The 15,000-nt window shown below is 37.3% G+C and overlaps 1 protein-coding gene and 1 pseudogene across 1 annotated transcript in view; both read left to right on the top strand.

Annotated features, from left to right (window-relative positions):
- The window catches only part of LOC106882921 (uncharacterized), a 97,164-nt gene that overhangs the window by 29,261 nt on the left and 52,903 nt on the right, over positions 1-15,000 (top strand). The gene's annotated exons all lie outside the window — the stretch shown is intronic.
- Positions 6,241-6,340, top strand: LOC128251498 (U6 spliceosomal RNA; annotated as a pseudogene).

Below are 15,000 nucleotides of genomic sequence, written 5' to 3'. Positions count from 1 at the left end.
TCATTCAAGCGAGATCGTTGCCAGTGCTGCTGGACTGGCTCCCGTGCAGGTGGCACGTAAAATACACCATTTTGAGTATGGTCGTTGTCAGTACCACCTGACTGGCCTTCATGCCGGTGGCACGTAAAAGCACCCACTACACTCTCAGAGTGGTTGGCATTAGGAAGGGCATCCAGTTGTAGAAACTCTGCCAGATCAGATTGGAGCCTCGTGTAGCCATCTGGTTCACCAGTCCTCAATCAAATTGTCTAACCCATGCTAGCATGGAAAGCGGATGTTAAACGATGATGATGATGATGATGTAAAAATAAGGGTTTTACTCAATATCTTGTCTTATTTCTCATTAATGTAAAGTATGATTTATTTTCTTTCTTTCTCCTACCAATCTCAGAAATAATTAAATCTATTTCTTTGTATATCTAGGTTGGCTGTCTGGTTGTGAGATTAATGCTTTTGTTATAGTGTTTCTATCAAAATGCCCTACCTTTATTTCCCTTTTGAAAATTATGAAGAATTTAATAAAAATGTTTCATCGTTATTAAGACAGTGTTTTGGAATATGAATTAATATAGATGTAATAGTGGTCACATGTGGGTTGGTATCAAAAGCGATTAAGACATTAAGGAATTTGAAGTGAAGAGATGTGACCATTGGCAAAATAGAGCTTTCGTTACTTAGTAATACAGTTCCTATTTTAAAACTATTTCCTTGCCAGATTTTTGTTGAAATATACTAATTTTTGTTTCAGTTTGTTTTGAAAATTATGAAGAATTTAATAAAAATATTTTGTCGTTATTAAAACGGTGTTTTGGAATATGAATTACCATGGAATTTTGTTGGAAGAAGGTTTTAAGATACTCTTTTACTCTTTTACTTGTTTCAGTCATTTGACTGTTGCCATGCTGGAGCACCAACTTTAGTCGAGCAAATCGACCCTAGGACTTATTCTATCGGTCTCTTTTGCTGAACTACTAAATAACAGGGACGTAAACACACCAGCATCGGTTGTCAAGCGATGTTGGGGGGACAAACACAGACATACAAACATATACACACACACATATACATATATATATATATATATATATATATATATATATATAAATACGACAGGCTTCTTTCAGTTTCTGTCTACCAAATCCACTCACAAGGCTTTGGTCGGCCCAAGGCTATAGTAGAAGACACTTGCCCAAGGTGCCATGCAGTGGGACTGAACCCGGAACCATGTGGTTCGTAAGCAAGCTATGTACCACACAGCTGATCACGTTAATACAGGAAGTTTGCATCTTAGCAGTGGGAGTGGTCATATGTGGGTTGATATGAAAAAAAAATGAAGACAATAAAGAATTTGAAGAGTGGGAGAAGTGACTATTGGCGACATAGAACTTTCCTGACTGAGTAACGTGGTTCCTATTTTAAAACCGTTTTCTTTCTAGATTTCTGTAGAAATACACTGCCTTTTGTTTCAATTAATTTTGAAAATAATGAAGAATATATTAGAATAACTTTTGTGTTTATTTACTTGATGTTTGGAAAGTAGATTAAATTGAAATTTTGATAGAAAGGTTTTAATCTAGATCAATTTAAAGTAGGAAGTTTGTGTCTTAAAGCCAAGAGCAATTTCAGGTAGGTTGTTATCAAACGTGTAAATTAGGGTTATATATATTTAGATGTGAAGGCACATGGCTCTGTGGTTAAAGCATCGGGCTCACAATCATGAGGTAGTGAGTTTGATTCCTAGTCCAGGCTGTGTGTTGTGTCCTTGAGCAAGGCTCTTTATTTCACGTTGCTCCAGTTCACTCAGCTGTAGAAATGAGTTGCAACATCACTGGTGCCAAACTGTATCGGCCCCTTTGCCTTTCCCTTGGATAACATCAGTGGTGTGGAGAGGGGTCGCCGGTATGCATGGACGACTTCTGGTCTTCCATAAACAGCCTTGCCTGGACTTGTACCTCGGAGGGGAACTTTCTAGGTGCAATTCCGTGGTCATTCATGACCAAAGGGGGTCTTTATATTGGGATTGGCTGTTAGGTGTGAGACAAATTCAATGTCTGGCTGCCTTAAGTTCCCTGCCCCCCCCCCTTTTATTCTTCCTAATCTCAGAAGCTATTCAATAGGTTTAAATATCTTTAGATTGTCTGTCTGGTTTGAAGTCTTCCTCTTTGTCATAATTCTGTTTGAAGAATACTGCCTTTGTTTCAATCTATGCTGTAATTAATCAAGAATTTAGCAAAATGGCCTTATTATCAGGCTGGTGTTTGGAACGTGAATCAACATAGTAGATGCGGGAGAGGCTGTGTGGCAAGAAGCTTGCTTCCCAACCACATGATTCCGGGTTCAGACCCACTGCGTGGCACCTGGGGCAAGTGAAAAAAAAAAAAAAAAAAAAAGACAGCAAAGAAATCTCAAAGCTGCAACATAATGCGTGACTAATTCAAAACCATCATCATCATCATCATTTAATGATCCTTGTCCGTGCTGGCATGGGTTGGACGCAATGACTGGGCTGGCACGCTGAAAGGCTGCACCAGACTCCAGCCTGATTTGATAGATAGAACCTGAAAAAAAGAACTCCGTCGTATATGTGTGTGTGTGTCTGTGTTTGTTCCCCACCCTCACTTGACAACTGGTGTTGGTGTGGTTACATCCTTGGAAGTAATGCTCCAGCATGGCTGCAATCTAATGATCGAAATAGCTGTAGTGATAATCATTGTGATAATGGTGGTGCTGCTGACCATGATGGTGATGATGATGGCTAAAATGGTGGTGGTGGTGGTGGTGGTATGATACATGCTGTCTATGTAGAATAAAATAAATTAAAAGACAAGGCAATTAAACATAATTTGATATTTATTATGAAAAATTGATTCAGAAAATTCTTTTTTTTTTTTTTGTTTCTTAATGAAAATGGAATTCAAATCATTAATATTAATATATGAATAATTAATGTCTGTGTTTAAAATGGAATTAATTTAAGGGGACGAAAATAATAGTGATAATAATAATAATAATAATAATAATAATAATAATAATAATAATAATAATAAAGATGTTTATGTTGTCTAATGGGAGTGATGATTTGGGAAGTAAATGTGCCAAAATAAACATGGCTGTTGATGGTTTTGTTCAAATTTTAGTAGCAAAAGTTTTTTTTTTTTTTATTATCAATATAAGAAAGAGATACATAAACCTCGTTATTAGAAGATATATTCAAATTGTAATGGTGTTGGTATCAACGGTTATGTTTTCGCAGAAAGGAAGACGGATAGGTCTGTAAAGAGAATGGTTGCTGTGTTATAGATAATAATTGTTAACCTTCTGTGAGTGAATGTGTGCTGAAAGGAATATTTGTTTGGTAGATGTTCTGAGATGTTTTGCAAACACTTAAGGTGACATGCTGGCAGAATCGTTTACTGTGCTCGACAAAAAGCTTTACTCTTCAGCATTCACAGATTATTCTGCCAAGCATGATGCTTGTTTATTCACATTGTCTTGAATTAATTACATGCATTGCTGCAAGATTTCAATGGCATGAGTGTTTATTTTTAGAATGACATTGTAGGGTAGGCGTGAAAGGCTGGATCTGGTCACTTTGAATTAATTACATGCATTGCTGCAAGATTTCAATGGCATGAGTGTTTATTTTTAGAATGACATTGTAGGGTAGGCGTGAAAGGCTGGATCTGGTCACTTTGAATTAATTACATGCATTGCTGCAAGATTTCAATGGCATGAGTGTTTATTTTTAGAATGACATTGTAGGGTAGGCGTGAAAGGCTGGATCTGGTCACTTTGAATCAATTACATGCATTGCTGCAAGATTTCAATGGCATGAGTGTTTATTTTTAGAATGACATTGTAGGGTAGGCGTGAAAGGCTGGATCTGGTCACTTTGAATTAATTACATGCATTGCTGCAAGATTTCAATGGCATGAGTGTTTATTTTTAGAATGACATTGTAGGGTAGGCGTGAAAGGCTGGATCTGGTCACTTTGAATTAATTACATGCATTGCTGCAAGATTTCAATGGCATGAGTGTTTATTTTTAGAATGACATTGTAGGGTAGGCGTGAAAGGCTGGATCTGGTCACTTTGAATTAATTACATGCATTGCTGCAAGATTTCAATGGCATGAGTGTTTATTTTTAGAATGACATTGTAGGGTAGGCGTGAAAGGCTGGATCTGGTCACTTTGAATTAATTACATGCATTGCTGCAAGATTTCAATGGCATGAGTGTTTATTTTTAGAATGACATTGTAGGGTAGGCGTGAAAGGCTGGATCTGGTCACTTTGAATTAATTACATGCATTGCTGCAAGATTTCAATGGCATGAGTGTTTATTTTTAGAATGACATTGTAGGGTAGGCGTGAAAGGCTGGATCTGGTCACTTTGAATTAATTACATGCATTGCTGCAAGATTTCAATGGCATGAGTGTTTATTTTTAGAATGACATTGTAGGGTAGGCGTGAAAGGCTGGATCTGGTCACTTTGAATTAATTACATGCATTGCTGCAAGATTTCAATGGCATGAGTGTTTATTTTTAGAATGACATTGTAGGGTAGGCGTGAAAGGCTGGATCTGGTCACTTTGAATTAATTACATGCATTGCTGCAAGATTTCAATGGCATGAGTGTTTATTTTTAGAATGACATTGTAGGGTAGGCGTGAAAGGCTGGATCTGGTCACTTTGAATTAATTACATGCATTGCTGCAAGATTTCAATGACATGAGTGTTTATTTTTAGAATGACATTGTAGGGTAGGCGTGAAAGGCTGGATCTGGTCACTTTGAATTAATTACATGCATTGCTGCAAGATTTCAATGGCATGAGTGTTTATTTTTAGAATGACATTGTAGGGTAGGCGTGAAAGGCTGGATCTGGTCACTTTGAATTAATTACATGCATTGCTGCAAGATTTCAATGACATGATTGTTTATTTTTAGAATGACATTGTAGGGTAGGCGTGAAAGGCTGGATCTGGTCACTTTGAATTAATTACATGCATTGCTTCAAGATTTCTGTTATCTATCTGTGTGTGTGTGTGTGTGTGTGTGTGTTGCCCACCGCTTCTTGACAACTGGTGTTGGTGTGTTTACATTCCTGTAACTTAGCAGTTTGACAAATAGACTGATAGAATAAGTCCTAGGCTTAACAATATGTCTTGGGGTCAAATTGTTCGACAAAAACACTTCAAAGCTGTGCTCCAACATGGCCACAGTCAAGTGACTGAAACATGTAAAAGAATAAAAGAACATATATACAAGTATGTGTGTGTGTGTGTGTATGTATATATATATATACATATATATATATGTATATAACCAAATTCGATGACTGGCACCCGTGCCAGTGGAGCGTTAACAGCACCATCTGACTGGCATCACTGCCAGAGCAGTGGTCTCGCTTCCGTGCCGGTGGCACTTAAAAAGCACCTTTTGAGTGTGATCGTTTCCAGCTTCGCCTTACTGGCACTTGTGCCGGTGGCATGTGAACAAAACATTGGACTGACTCCTGTGCAGGTGGCACACAAAGAAACATCGTTTGAGCGTGGCCATTGCCAGCACTACCAGACTGGCCCCTCGTGCTGGTGGCACGGAAAGAGTACCTTATACACTCTCAGAGTGGTTGGTGTTAGGAAGGGCATCCAGTTGTAGAAACCCTGCCAGATCAGATTGGAGTCTGGTGTAGCCATCTGGCTTGCCAGTCCTCAGTCAAATCGTCCAACCCATGCTAGCATGGAAAGCGGATGTTAAACGATGATGATGATTATGACGATATATATATATATATATATATATATATCGAACCTAAATCTATGCATTGTTCACTATCATCCATCCAGATTTCAGTTAAAAATTAGTAATCAATCGTTATTAATTAACTAATGATTTCAATTTCAGTCCAATTATTAGTTAAAAATCAATTACAAAAGCGCATTGATCACGAAGAGGAAATAATCTGGACATTCTAATTAAGTTACCGAGTAAATTATCCTCAAATGAATGTTATTCTAACGATGTTGTCCATTTTACATTCTGGCTGTATAACTGAGAAGATTATTGGTCAATATTGGTACAACAATAATGCAGTAGTGTTGTGTATGGTACTTTATGTTGAGGTACTATGTTGTAGTTGTGTAGATTACTTGGTACTCGTGAGGGTCTATGTACTCAGTACTTCCCATACCTCAGTGAAACTGTTGTGACCCCTCAATGCTGCAAAAACATACATCAAAATGTTGAAATCATGTTCTAAAATTGGAACGATACATTGAAGATTAGTGTGGCCCCTGTATAAGGATGATACGCAAATTTGTGAAACATTCCATATTTTTTTCAAAGGGCGTAGGAGTGGCTGTGTGGTAAGTAGCTTGCTTACGAACCACATGGTTCCAGGTTCAGTCACACTGCGTGGCACTTCGGGCAAGTGTCTTCTACTATAGCCTCGGGCCAACCAAAGCCTTGTGAGTGGATTTGGTAGATGGAAACTGAAAGAAGCCCGTCGTATATATGTGTGTGTATATATATATGTATATATATGTATATATATGTATATATATATATATATATATATATATATATGTGTGTGTGTGTTTGTGTGTCTGTGTTTGTCCCCCCACCATCGCTTGACAATCGATGCTGGTGTGTTTACATCCCCGTAACTTAGCGGTTCGGCAAAAGACACCGACAGAATAAGTACTAGGCTTACAAAGAATAAGTCCTGGGGTCAATTTGCTTAACTTAAAAGTAGTGCTCCAGCATGGCCACAGTCAAATGACTGAAACAAGTAAAAGAGTATATAATAATAATAATAATAATAATCAATTCTGGTTTTATTGTCCACAAGGGCTAATATAAATCAAAAACATGAAAGGACAAAGACAGGACGATAAAAACAAAGGGTTTTACGAAAAAGAAAGGTCCATGTAAATATTAGAAAACAGCAAAAAATATAACAATTAGAAAGAACTCTCAATAGGCGGGGGGGGGGGGGGGAGTGCTTTGAAAGGTTCCTCATGGAGAAACCCATAAAAACCACGGGAGCCTGGCCAAACGGGGAGAGAGCCCCTTCTCCTTTTATATCCCCTTTTTTTTTACAGGTGTATCCTCAGAATTGGTCTGTTCATACTGGCCATTTTACCGACATAATAAAAATAATAATAATAATAATAATAATAATGCCTGGATGCAGTACCAGGCAGTGGCTCTCATGGCTTCTGATCTTAATTGATTGGAAGTGTTATCATGTACATTGTTTTGTCTTGGTATAAAATATGGGCTGCAGCAAATATTCTGCTCAATACCACAGATTTGCTTGTCAGTTGTTTGATCTTAACCAGTTGAGCTTGTCCCTTGGTGGCTGACGATATGTGCATCTCTGATCACGAGCAGAAGTAGTGGGGGAGCATTATAGCCATGTGTTGAGAGGAATTCTTTGGGGTTTGAATAATTCACCTTTGGAAACATGGATGTTTCATTCAACATCCTTAAACAAACCTTATTCAGGGACCTTTTGAGCGGGATGGGCTACTCAACCTGAAGAAAATTCTAACTGGGCCCCACCTGCGAGGTCATGCGCTGTTTATCTTGATATGAGATCACCATGTCGCGCACACATGGTTGTGATGCATGTGCCTGGTGTACCCTTATGAGACGGGTAGTCATGATGGGTATATTGGGCTTCGTATATTTTATCCCAGCATCACTTTGATGACATGCACTGCTCTCTCACTCAATAATAATAATAATAATGATAATAATGATAATAATAACAATAAATTCCAAATTTTGGCATAAGGCCCACAATTTAGGCAGAAGGGATAAGTCGATTGCCTTGATCCTTCACTGCTCAACTGCTATTTATTTTCTGGAGCCTTGTGCGGTGGATAAATGTGACTGGTTTCAAAATGAAATGAGGTGATGTAAAAACAACAAATGGAAAAACATGGGTATTTATTATTATCATTATTATTATTAATATTTAAGGATTGATGATACCTTCGGGAGGAATATCATCCATCCTTTAAATATTACCAAAATGAAGTAGATTGAGATGTTTCATTTGAATTTGTGGATGACACACGAAATGTTGAAATATTGTTCATTTGATAACGGTCGCACTCTTTTTATTGTATTATTATTATTATTATTATTATTATTCTGAGTGTGCACTTGTAAACAAAAGAAGGGCTCTTGCCCTGTTGTTCAGGCACCCATGACATTTGTGGGGTTTTTTTCATGAGGTCCTTAATGTGCCTCACCTATTGGGAATTTTAAATTGTTTAATTTTAATTGTTATTATATTGTTTACACGTTGTAAAACCCATTGTATCGTCTTGTTTTTGTCTTCTATGTCGTTGTATGTTTCAATGTAATTTTATGTAAGCCCTTGTGGCCAATAAATGAATCAAGTATTATTATTATTATTATTATTATTATTATTATTATTATTATTAAAATTGTTCAGTAGTTTTATTTTTATAACATGCTTTCACTTCACTACCAAGCGCAGCTCCGTGTGCCTTGGGTATGTGCTGTGGTTTGCTGTGGTGCTCTTATGTTTACTGTATTGAAAGTGTTTTGCGTAGAATGTGTGCAGTACCCAGTAGTGCAATTTTCTTTATGTTATATATATTTGTAAGTCCTGTTTTTTTTTTTGTTATGTATTTGTCTGAATATTTTTTTATTATACCTAAGGCACCTACTATGATAGGAATTGTTTCTGTTTTTAGATTCCACATTCGAGTTACCTCTATTTCCAGGTCTTTGTATTTTGAAAGTTTCTCCATTTCTTTTAGGGAAACGTTGTTATTATTATTATTATTATTATTATTATTATTATTATTATTATTATTATTATTATTATTATTATTATTATTATTATTATTATTATTATTATTATTATTATTATTGTAATTAAGGCGGCGAGCTGGCAGAATCGTTAGCATGCTGGGTGAAATGCTTAACGCTATTTCATCTGTCTTTACATTCTTAGTTCAAATTCCGCCAAGGTCAACTTCACCTTCTATCCTTTCGGGATCAATTGGATTAAATACCATTTGAATGCTGGGGGGGGGGGCCTTGTAATTGATTAGCCCCCTCCCTCAAAATTGCCTCGTCTTGTACCAAAATTTGAAATCATCATCATCATCATCATCATCATCATCGTTATTCTTATTGTTATTCAAAAGCTGTTGCATTCTAATTTAATTAGCTGAGCTATTTATGCTGAAGATTGGTGACAACGAGTCTCCTTAAATCTGAAGAATCTTTCATAAGATTCTTCAAAATGAAGAATGCTCTTTACTGCGGAATGACAATACGTGCCTTCATTTCAATATCTTCCAGCCTCTCAGGGAGCAGTTTAAGAGCGCTTGTTGTTGTTACCGTTATCGTCAGCACCGTGGATTAGCAGAAACGTTAGGCCACCAAACAAAATGATTTCTGGCATTTGTTCCAACTCCTTACGTTCTGAGTTCAATTTCTGCTGAGGTCAGTTATGCCTTTCATGCTTCTAGGGTTTGATAAAATGAAGCACCAGTTAAGTACTGGTTATCATGATGGTGGTGGTGGCGGCGGTGGCGGTGGTGGTGATGGTGGTGGATTAGGACAATTTTTAGATCATCAGAAAAAGATGCCAGTTTTATTACATTTTGGGTTCAAATCATGCCAAAATTAACTTTATCTTTCATCCCTCCAGGGTGGATAAAATAAACTATAAGTACTGGAGTTATTGGCATCGATTAATCTCGACCGCCCCCCTCCACCCCCACCACCCCGCCAAACACACACCGCAAATGGTTGGCATTTTGCCTAAAATTAGACACAGTGATGAGAAGCTGTTATTTATAAATTACGAGCAACAGTAGCAGCAACAACAACAACAATAATCGTTTCTAGTATAGGCACAAGGCCTGAAATTTGTGGGGAGGGGGAAATGTCGACCACATCAACCCCAGCGTTCAACTGCTGCCTATTTTATTGACCCCCTGTAAGGACGAAAGCCAAAAGTGGACCCGGGCAAAACTCAAACTCAGAACATAAAGATGGATGAAACACTGCTAAGCATTATTCCGCCTTAATAATAATAATAATAATAATAATAATAATGATAATAATAATGATACTAATAATGATAATAATAATAATAATAATAATAATTCTTTCTATTGTAGGCACAATGCCTGACATTAGGGGAAGGGATTAAGTCGATTACATTGACCCCAGTGTGTAACTGGTACTTATTTAATCGACCCCGAAACGATGAAAGGTTAAGGTGACCTCATGGAATTTGAACTCAGAACATAGCTGCAGACAAAATGACATTAAGCATTTTGCATGGTGTGCCAATGATTCTGTCGGCTTGCCACCTTAATAATAGCAATAATAAATAATAATAATAATAATAGATGCCCGGATGCTGTACCAGGCAGTGGCTCTCATGGTACCTCATCTTAACTGATTGGAAGTGTTATCATGTACATTGTTTTGTCTTGGTATAAAAAGATGGGCCACAGCAAATATTCTGCTTAATACCACAAATTTGCTTGTCAGTTGTTTGACCTCAACCAGTTGATTATGTCCCTTGGTGGCTGACGATATGTGCATCTCTGGTCACGAGCAGAAGTAGTGGGGGAGCATCATAGCCATGTGTTGAGAGGAATTCTTTGGGGTTTGAATAATTCACCTTTGGAAACATGGATGTTTCATTCAACATCCTTAAACAAACCTTATTCAGGGACCTTTTGAGCAAGATGAGCTACTCGACCTGAAGAAAATTCTAACTGGGCCCCACCTGCGAGGTCATGTGCTGTTTATCTTGATATGAGATCACCATGTCGCGCACATATGGTTGTGATGCATGTGCCTGGTGTACTCTTATCAAACGGGTAGTGTTAGGGTTGTTGATTTATCGATCAATCATGGCCTCATATATATATATGTATATATGTATATATGTGTATATATATATGTATGTATGTATATATATATATATATATGTATATATGTATATATATAAATGTCTCTGTGTTTTCTTCCCCCACCATCCCTTGACAACCAATGTTGGTGTGTGTATGTGACCGTAACTAAGCGGTTCGGCAAAAACTTTTGATAGAATAAATACTAGGTTTACAAAGAAGTCCTGGGGCTGATTTGTTGAACTAAACCCTGTTAAGGCAGTGCTATAGCATGGGCGCAATCAAATGACTGAAACAGGTAAAAGAATATATGTGTGTGTGTGTGTGTATATTGTGTATGTATATATATATATATATATATATATATATATATATATATATGTATGTATATATATATATGTATGTATATATATATATATATATATATATATATATATATATATATATACGCACATATGCAAACATACACATGTGCATACATATGAACACACATACATCCACCAATACGTACATGTACGTGCCATGCTTGTTCTGGTAAAGCATTATGTGAAAGCTACATGTGTCTGTAGAGCAGACAGCGTCTTCATTGGAATTCAATTACTGACCATTTCTGTTGATCAACGTAACTAAAACACTATGCATTTCCCAAGCCATCAGAGCCATTTATTAATTACTATCATACACACACACACACACACACACACACACACACACACACATATACTTACATATAAACATATGCATATATCTATGTAAATACGTGTATGAATGTATGTATATGTCTGTACATACATATATATTTACATATATATGTGTATGAATGTATGTGTGTGTATATAAATATGCATATATATATGTGTGTGTGTGTGTGTGTGTGTGTAGATATATATGTAGGTATTTCTATGTGTGTATATATGTGTATACACATAAATATATATATGTGTGTGTGTGTATACACACATAGAACACACACACACACACACACACACACACACACACACACACACACACACACGCGCACAGGCATGGCTGTGTGATAAGAAGTTTTCATCGCAACCAGCAACCAAATGGTTCCTGGTTCAGTCACACCGTAAGTATTCCTGCTGGTTACATGGGAGATTGGGGTTCAATTCCCCACTAGGAAGGCTTCAATATTTTGATGGCAGTGCCCCAGTATGAATACAGCCTTTTGGCTAAAATGCATTAAAGAATAAAAGATTATGTATTTATGTATATATATGTGTGTGTGTGTGTATATATATATACTTGCAAAAAAGGACGTGTGCGTTCAATAATGTAATAATACAAAGAATATATATACATGTATAAACACATATGTTGTTTTCACTGTCCAATTTTTCCTGTCTTGGTTTGTGTTTGCCACCTTGGAATCCTCTGTGTAGTGGGTTGATCCACTACTCAGGAAGAGACTATTCTAGAGTACGTTCTGTCTTATCTTCGAAACGTCAGGTTAGAATAGAGACAGCTGATGAATGGATATTCCAAGTGGCTTTCCGTTTTCCTATGTGTTCGTTCCGTTGTCTGTAGTTCATTGTTCTAACGTCCTGTACCCTGATATGCATATATATACACATGTAGATGTAAGTATGTACATATATGTGTGTATACATGTATATATATTCTTTGTATTATTATATATATATATATATATATATATATATATATATATATATATATCATCGTTTAACGTCCGCTTTCCATGCTAGCATGGGTTGGACGATTTGACTGAGGACTGGTGAAACTGGATGGCAACACCAGGCTCCAGTCTGATTTGGCAGAGTTTCTACAGCTGGATGCCCTTCCTAACGCCAACCACTCAGAGAGTGTAGTGGGTGCTTTTACGTGTCACCCGCACGAAAACGGCCACGCTCGAAATGGTGTCTTTTATGTGCCACCCGCACAAGCCAGTCCAGGGGCACTGGCAACGATCTTGCTCGAAAATCCTACAGGGGCCAGTCAGGCGGTACTGGCAACGGCCACGGCCACGCTCAGGCGGTACTGGCAACGGCCACGCTCGTATATATATATATATATATATATATATATATATATATATATATATATAGGGTGCGGTGAATAAACTGTTGTCTAGATTATGCAGAAATGAAAATAAGACTGACATCTCATTTCAACTGATATATTTACCAAAATTGCATAAAAATATCTTGAAATACTAAAGAGTAAATTTATCACCATTGCATTCAACCATGGCCTCTAGACAAATACATAACAAAAACACCAGGACTTACAAATATATATAACATACAGAAAATTGCACTACTGGGCACTGCACACATCCTACGCAAAACACTTTCAATACAGTAAACATAAGAGCACCACAGCAAACCACAGCACATACCCAAGGCGCACAGAGCTGTGCTTGGTAGTGAATTGGTTTCAGTCCCACTGCATGGCACCTTGGGCAAGTGACTTCTACTATAGCCTCAGGTTGACCAAAGCCTTGTGAGTGGATTTGGTAGACGGAAACTGAAAGAAGCCCGTTGTGTGTGTGTATGTATATATATATATATATATATATATATATATATATATACATATCACACACACACACATATATATATATTCATATATATGTGTGTGTATATTCATCTTTGTGTCAGCGTTTGCCCCCACCGCCACCACCACTACCATCGCTTGATAACCTATGTTGGGGCGTTTATGTCCCTGAAACGTAGTGGTTCAGCAAAAGAGACCAATAAAATAAGTACTAGGCTTACAAAGAATATTTCTTCGACTAAATGTTGTGCTCCAGCACGGCCACAGTCAAATAACTGAAACGTTTAAAAGAGTAAAAGATATGTACATACATACACACACACACACACACACACACACACACACACACACACACACACACACACACACACACATATATATATATTTGTTCATAGAAAAACATATATATATATATATATATATGACAGGCTTCTTTCAGTTTCTGTCTACTAAATCCGCTCCCAAGGCTTTGGCCGGCCTGAGGTTAGAGTAAAAAACACCTGCCCAAGGTGCCACATAGGTCTTGAACCTGGAACCATGTGGTTGGGAAGCAAGCTTCTTACCACACAGCCATGGAAATCGGTTTGGCCAGTTTGTAGGTGAGGTAAAAAGCAACTGCACTTTTGTGGTGACTGACTATCATCTCACAGTATTTACATTAAATTCATCGACTTGAGGTATTGTATTCTTATTTCAGGCTTGGAATAATTCCTTTTATAAATAAGCTCAACACTATATATATTAACAATCTGTTTGTCTCTTTGTCTTTCTTTCTGCTTGCCTACTTCTCTACTTATCCTTCTGTCTATCTGTCTTTTTACCTATCTATCTATCTATCTGTCTATCTGTCTGTCCGTCCGTCTATCTATCTATCTATCTATCTATCTATCTATCTATCTATCTATCTATCTGTCTATCTGTTTTCCTACCTACCTACCTATCTGTCTGTGTGCCTGTCTATCTATCTGTTTGTCTGTCTGTCTGTTTCACCATATGTCTCTCTCTCTGTCTATTTATCTATCTGTTTCTCTGTCTTACCATCTCTTTGCTTCTCTCTCTCTCTCTCTCTTTCTCTCTCTCTCGCTCTTTCTCTCTCTCGCTCTTTCTCTCTCTCTCTCTCTCTCTCCCCCTATCTACTGATATATCTGTCTGTCTGTATCTATCTATCTATCTATCTATCTATCTATCTATCTATCTATCTATCTGTCTATCTGTTTTCCTACCTACCTACCTATCTGTCTGTGTGCCTGTCTATCTATCTGTTTGTCTGTCTGTCTGTTTCACCATCTGTCTCTCTCTCTGTCTATTTATCTATCTGTTTCTCTGTCTTACCATCTCTTTGCTTCTCTCTCTCTCTCTCTCTTTCTCTCTCTCTCGCTCTTTCTCTCTCTCGCTCTTTCTCTCTCTCTCTCTCTCTCTCCCCCTATCTACTGATATATCTGTCTGTCTGTATCTATCTATCTATCTATCCATCCATCTATCTATCATATATATATATATTTATATATATATAAACACTCACACACACACACACACAC

Source organism: Octopus bimaculoides, chromosome 28, assembly GCF_046866305.1.
Source record: "Octopus bimaculoides isolate indiv1 chromosome 28, ASM4686630v1, whole genome shotgun sequence".
NCBI classification, from domain to species: Eukaryota; Metazoa; Mollusca; class Cephalopoda; order Octopoda; family Octopodidae; genus Octopus; species Octopus bimaculoides.
Note: the sequence above shows the minus strand (reverse complement) of the source record. Positions and strands in the feature narration are given on the sequence as shown.